Below are 7,500 nucleotides of genomic sequence, written 5' to 3' on the forward strand. Positions count from 1 at the left end.
TATATATATATATATATATATATATGATTAGTTTTTTGGGGAAAAAGAAATCCAGCAATTAAAGGAAAATCTGAAGATATCCGAAAAATAAGAGCGTATTTATATTTTGTATTTTGTGTACAGAAAGTTATGAGATGAGATAAGTCATTGGTACCGTCGGTAGAGTCCGCAATGGTCAACTCTTTCAACTTTGACCTCTTGGCAGCCAAAAACTGATTAGAATGTCTGAATACCCTTTATGCAAAATTTAAAATGTTTAAACCCAAAATTGGCTGAATAGTTTGCTAGATACCGCAAAGGTCAAATCTTTTAAACTTTCACCCTTTGGTAGCTACATTTTCGGCCTTAAAAACCGATTAAAAAGATTGTCGTATGTCTGAATACACTTTATGTAAAATTTCAAATGTTTAGACCAAAAATTGGCTGAGTAATTTTATAGAGACCGCAGGGGTCACAATTTTTTTAAACTTTGACCCCAATTTTGACCCATTAACATTTATTGTTGTGGCCTCATTTCCAAGTAACCTACATCTAAAAAAGTGTTTGGACCCAAAGTGGCGGAGGAGTTTGGTATATATATAAGTTAAATTGTGTGTGTGTGTGTGTGTGTGTGTGTGTGTGTGTGTGTGTGTGTGTGTGTGTGTGTGTGTGTGTGTGTGCGTTTCCCACCGAACTACTCGGTCAATTTTCAGTCTAAAGACTCGAGATTAAACATAAGGCGTATTGGGATTTGGGAAAATCTTTAATCCATTTTTGACCAGAAATTTGGCTGTCAAGGGGTTCAACGATTTGACCTTTGCAAACTTTACTAAACTCCTCCGCCACTTTGGGTCTAAACACCTGAAATTTTAGATGTAGGTTACTTGGACATGAGGCCAAAACAATAAATGTTAATGGGTCAAAATTGGGGTCAAAGTTCATATATATATATATATACTTGTACAAATGGAAATTCTTTTACTTGTACAAATTGAAATTCTTTTAACTTTCTTGAAGTTTTACATTTGGATTTTACCGTCACTGGATTTTTTTATCTTCAACCAGACTATACATTCATGTGTAATCACCTTTTTCTTTACCATATTCCCTCTGCTTAACTTATTTTGTTTTCAAGTAAGATCTTTGACTTATTTGTTGTTTCATCAAATACTTCTGCATGCAAAATCCGATCTTGCATTTTGCTAATTCCTACCCTCTGATGAGAAGGAGAGTATTTCTTCGAAACTACGCGGATTAAGGACTATCCATTTATCTAGTGTTTCCTTTTCAAATTAAATATGTTTTTAACTCATTTCAAAGTGCTTTTTTAACATATTTCATTAACTGTTTGCTCATATATATATATATATATATATATATATATATATATATATATATATATATATATATAGTGCAGTATAATAAATCTGCGTAATCTTCGAAACTGAGAAAAAACGTCAGTTGTCCAAAATGGTGATTTTTATTAAAAAAAAAAAAAAATTTTAAGGCAAACATTTGAAGAGTATGTGACTAAATATGCAACAATAACATAATTTTGTTTCTTAGTCGCAATACGAAACAATATATTAATGAATACCGTTTGAAAAGTAATAAATGACCAATCGAGAAAACTTGATATTTACAACTTGAAAATTATTATACTACATATATAGGTTCTGGAACCCAATTAAAAAAGCATTAAATGGGCGTAGACTTCTTTCAAAATTTACAAGATTTGTATAAAAAAGATCTTTTTCATTCTGAACACTTTAGTTATGAGAAAGATTTTTTAATCTATTACGATTGGTATATACAAGCCGAGTACGTTTCAAGTAAATGATTAACAATTTTTTATTTTTTTACATTTTCACCCCAAACAAGGCACATTGCCACTTTGATATAGGGGGCTACTATTAGGGACACAGGCTACAGGGGTACTAGGTGGGGAGTTGGGCAGCAAGATGTCGGTTCACGTTACACTTGAACTGCTGCATGTAAGTACAGTTGAGGAAGCAGAAACCCGGAAGGGAATTCCAAAGTCTAGCGGTTCTGGGGAAAAAACTACTGGAGTAGAAGGCTCTCTTACATCTAGGGATCTCAACTGTGAAGGGGTGGGATTTTGCTGCTTGTCAGGTTTGTCGGGGTATTTGCGTAGAGGGGGTACAAGTGCTTGCAGTTCGTCGGAGCATTCACCGTTAAAGTACTTATAGAACAGACAGAGGGATGCTGCATTGCGTCGATGGGACAGAGACTGAAGCTTAGATGACAGTTCAGGATCTATTAGGTTGGCGACTCTCTTTTGAACTTTGTCTAGGAGTGAGAGACTAGTAGCAGATGCACCGGCCCAAATATGACAACAATGGGCGAAGGGTGGCCTTATAGAGGTACAGGATACTATTGGCGTTAGTAGCTTTCTAGCACGGTAGAGAGAACCTACCTTCTTCAAAGCGGTCCCAGCATTGCTCTCAATGTAATTGTTCCAACTCATGTTTCCTGTGAGCGTTAGGCCGAGGAGTTTAAAAGATGTGCTTTCAGATCAAGAGTCTTTAGCCATTGCTATTGGTGGTAGAGAAGGTTTCTTGTAGTTATTGAAGGAAACAAGTTTAATCTTAGCAGCATTGAATGTGACCATCCATTTTTGTCCCCATTCCACTACAGATTGTAGCTCATCCTCTAGTGTTTCTGCCATTTCTTTAGATATGTGTTCATTTGTTTTCCTGTCGTTATAGAGTGTGGTGTCATCAGCATATATACCTATCTCACAGACAATTTTGTCAGGGAGGTCATTTATGAATATTAGGAATAATAGAGGTGCAAGGATAGACCCCTGAGGCACTCCCGCATTGATATCATATTGTTTAGATGTACGACCATCGAGGACAACCTGGGTTTTTCTTTTATATAAGAAGGATTTAATTATGTTAATTATTCTTCCAGTGATACCTTATGATCTGATTTTCCTGAGAAGACCTTCATGCCATACCCTGTCAAAAGTCTTAGATATATCTAGAGCTACCGCTCTACCCTTCCCTGCTTTGTCAAGTGAATGGTATATACGCTCGGAGATTACAGTTAAAATGTCTGCTGTGGAACGGGCTTACGTAAATCCATGTTGTTCGGACAGAAGTTTAGCATCTGTAAGGTGATGGACTAGAGCTTGGTTAATTATGGACTCAAATATTTTGGCAAAAAGTGGGAGGAGGCTAATGGGGCGGTAATTTACTGGGTCAGTTCTTTCGCCAGAATTCTTGAAAACTGGTACCACGGAAGCAGTTTTCCAGCAGGCAGGAAAGCTATATATCTATAATATAAAGCTGAACGTCTGTGTGTGTGTCTCTCTGGTCACAAATAGACTCCTATATGGTTGACTATTATAGAAAACTGATTGCATATAATGATAGAAGATGTATCGAGACACAGGAATGGGTATGTTTGATCTGGCATAATAATGATTCATTCAAATTGTGGGGTCTGCGTACGCGCCTGGTCCACAAATATGGAAATAAAAAATTTAAAAATTCAAAAAAAAAAAAACGTTTACAAGTGTTTTTGATATAGATGTACATAGTAATACTTTGATAAGTATGTTTTAACTTAAATAGGGATGGTATAATAAAATTGTGGGATCTGCGTTCGCACCTGGTCTCCATAGAATTGAAATAGGCACAAACTTTAATAATAATTAATTGCGTAAGTATACTTTGATAATTATGTTTCAGTTTGAAGAAATATGGTTTAATAAAATTATGGGGTGTTCGTTCGCACCTGACCTCCATAGAATGGAAATATGTTACAAAGTTTAACAAGGTTTTTGAATATAGATCCACAGAATATTATGATATGTGTTTCCGTGTGAACAGGTATGGTATAATAAATTATGAGGTTTATCTATTTTATTTTTACTTTCATCATATTTTGCTTTGGTTTTGATACCCCCAAATTCGAAGATATCTCTTTACAATTCTTCCTTTTCATAACCTATCATACTTTCATAAATCAGAGTCCATTTTCTGTGGGCTATTTTTGAACCCAGTCAACGACGAGTATTTTTGCTAGTATATATATATATATATATATATATATATATATATAGAGAGAGAGAGAGAGAGAGAGAATAATCGACATACAGTACTTTTCGTTGTATCACAACTCATCATTGCCGCTAGACTAGCACCTCTCCCAAGCCGAGGATTGAACCTAGAACCATCGCGTTGACAGTCGGCAAATAACCTCGCCAAATGTCTATTTTAAACAAATATTTGTCCACCATTTCTATCAAACCGCTTATTTATAAACAGACAGCGAGTCTCGCTTTTTTCAGCCAATTAAGTAGCGGGTGAGATTATTTACGACAGTACTCTACCCAAAAGGTGGACTGAACATATATTTGTAGTCATCGACATGCAGTACTGTTTCGTTGTATCACAACTCATCAGTTCCGTTAGACAAGCACCTCTCCCAAGCCGAGGATTGAACCTAGAACCATCGCGTTGAGAGTCGGCAATTCTACCCATCGACCCACGTATATAAATGGAAACCTGCGAGCGTTTTAAATTATTGTGTATGTGGTTGTATATACGCGTGGGTGGTTGTGCGCGTGTGCTTATGTGCGCATTTTTATTTTGAATAAATTTCATAAAAAGGCCGGGGGGGTCTTTTTGAATGGAAGAGTTACTTCGAAATTAAAAATTAAAATATGTCATTTTCCATTATCTGCTATCCACGAAATGAATTCCTAGCATGGCTATTAACAATGGTGGCAATCTTCGAAAACGGTTTTAAATCATTTGACATCGGTGGATGAAAACAGCGATCGATGCAAGAATTGTCCCCGGGAAATACAAACTATCTGTAAATTATTTCTTCAATATTACCATACATGAGAAGGCGATAAACACACACACATACAGACAAAGACATGTGCGTATATATATATATATATATATATATATATATATGTGTGTGTGTGTGTGTGTGTGTGTGTGTGTGTGTGTGTGTGTGTGTGTTTATATATATATATATATATATACACATTTGTGTGTGTATATATATATGTTTGTATATATATATTTTTTGTATATATATGTATGTATATGTATATATACACATATATGTATATATTTGCATATATATGTATGTATATATATACGTATGTATATATATATATGTATATATATAAGAATATATATATATTTATATATATGTATATGTATGCGTATCTCTCTGTCTATATATGTATATTTATACGTAATTATATATATATATATATATATATATATATATATATATATTAGTGATGGGGCGATTCCAATACAATCTTACATATATATATATATATATATATATATATATGTGTGTGTGTGTGTGTGTGTGTGTGTGTGTGTGTGTGTGTGTCTCTCTCTCTCTCTCTCTCTCTCTCTCTCTCTTTCTTTTTATCTCTCTCTTATATAAAACGTTTGTCTTGTCTTACGGCATAATCGCTTTGACACTACCGGTTCTCGTCAGATCACCGAAGTTAAGCAATGTTGAGCCTGACTAGTACCAGATGGGTTACCATTTGGGAAGGTTAGGTGCTGTATGTGCTCTCCATTTATCTCGGCATTTGTTTCCAGAACATACACTTAACTTGCCACTGGTATTTAGTAATGTCAACTCAGGAGAGGCCTGGTTGGAGATTGCGCACCTCCTGTCACAAAAATTTCACGCGTAGGCACTCCACCTGAAGGAGCCTTTGTATGTTTTGTTTTATAGATAGATCTGAAGGCAGACGTTGCAAGTATTATCATTCTCATGGTACGTAAAAAAAGAAAAATGGTGTGTTTCCTGATAAAGATTCTTGATATGAATCGAATTATCGAATTTAATATTAATAAAAAAAATGTGTGTCCAGAATGAGAGTACAATAGAAACGTTGTTTTAATTTGAATAAAATAAAAAACGCATCAAGTGCGCTTGAAAGCAAAATAACAACGTAATATTAGGAAAATAAACAAATATTTTACTTGTTTGAAATTTATCACAAATATATTTCAAAGGTATACTCCATCCTCAGTGTGTTGTTTTGTTTCTTTTTTTTTTTTAGTTGTAGAAAGAAGTCTGTTTGTAAAGAGCCGCGCGTTGTATCTAGCGGTTTTATTTTGAAATGTTTGAACTGTGCATACAACAACACACTAAAGATGGAGTATACCTCTGAAATATATTTGTGATAAATTTCAAACAAGTAAAATATTTTTTTATTTTCCTAATATTACGTTGTGATTTGGCTTTCAAGCACATTTGATGCATATTTTATTTTATTAAAAAAATAGGTTTTTTTTATTGAAATAGATTCTGCTTTTAAACAGTTAATTAAATTTTTGAATTTTGCCTTCCATATTCACAGTGCTTACTCTAAACAGTAGGCTTATATACATATGATATATATATATATATATATATATATATATATATATATATATATAAGAGAGAGCGCGAATATCAACAATGCTTAAAACAGTAGACTTTTCATTACTGATCACAAACACGCTCGACCGGCGTTTTCTACTATATCGGACATTTAAATCTTACACTACACCAACATCCGAAGGAAAACGTGCCTAGCATTACCACCACCATGGAAAAAAAAAGAAATATCTGTATTTCCTGGTGAAGATTCTGGTATGCATGCAAATATCAAATTTAATTAATTAATATGTTTGTTTATTGAAAGATATTCCGCACCTGTTTGATCTACATTTTTTAATTTTGCATATATATATATATATATATATATACATATATATATACATATACATATATATATACATATACATATATATACATATATATATGTATATATATATATACATATATATGTATATATATATATATATAGTAATATAGTAGAACCCCGAGATACAGCAAAATACAGTACAGTATATAATACACAAAATCAGAAAACATAATAGATAACACCGTAAGGCGGAATAAATATCGTAACCAGGGGTCGGAAAAATCGTTTTCCATGACGTAACGTGAAAAAATCGTATCGTAGAGCCACCGTATCCCGGGATTCTACTATATATATATATATATATATATATATATATATATATATATATATATATATATATATATATATATATTTAAAAGAGTGTAGCCATCAACAATTGTGGGTTTTTTATTTTAAAATATTTTTATAACGCGTTTCGAGCTTAGGGTGTGCTCTCTTCAGATGTTTTCGTAAAAAGTTTTTCTTTAAAATGGGAGTTTGTTGAGTTACCTCCGCTGATATTAAATATGTTTTTCAGAGTGATGTGTGGCCTCAGACATTCTGACTCCAAGTGTAAGTGTTCAAAGTGTCCGGTCAAAGTTATTTTCAAAGAGTGGTTTTTGGTCCATTTGGTGAAGGTTTTTATGGGTTTTTTAGGGTTCTTTTTAAAGACTTTCTTTCCCCATGTATAGCATACACTCACACACAATCACACACGCATACATATACATTCATGTACATGTACACATGCACACGCACACGCACGCAGG

The 7,500-nt window shown here is 33.6% G+C and overlaps 1 pseudogene; it reads left to right on the forward strand.

Moving 5' to 3' along the window:
• Positions 1-5,443: 5,443 nt before the first annotated feature.
• Positions 5,444-5,561, forward strand: LOC145249799 (5S ribosomal RNA; annotated as a pseudogene).
• The last annotated feature ends 1,939 nt before the right edge of the window (positions 5,562-7,500 follow it).

The sequence above is a fragment of the Euprymna scolopes genome, chromosome 28 (genome assembly GCF_053919585.1).
Source record: "Euprymna scolopes isolate OS-2025 chromosome 28, ASM5391958v1, whole genome shotgun sequence".
Lineage (NCBI taxonomy): Eukaryota > Metazoa > Mollusca > Cephalopoda > Sepiida > Sepiolidae > Euprymna > Euprymna scolopes.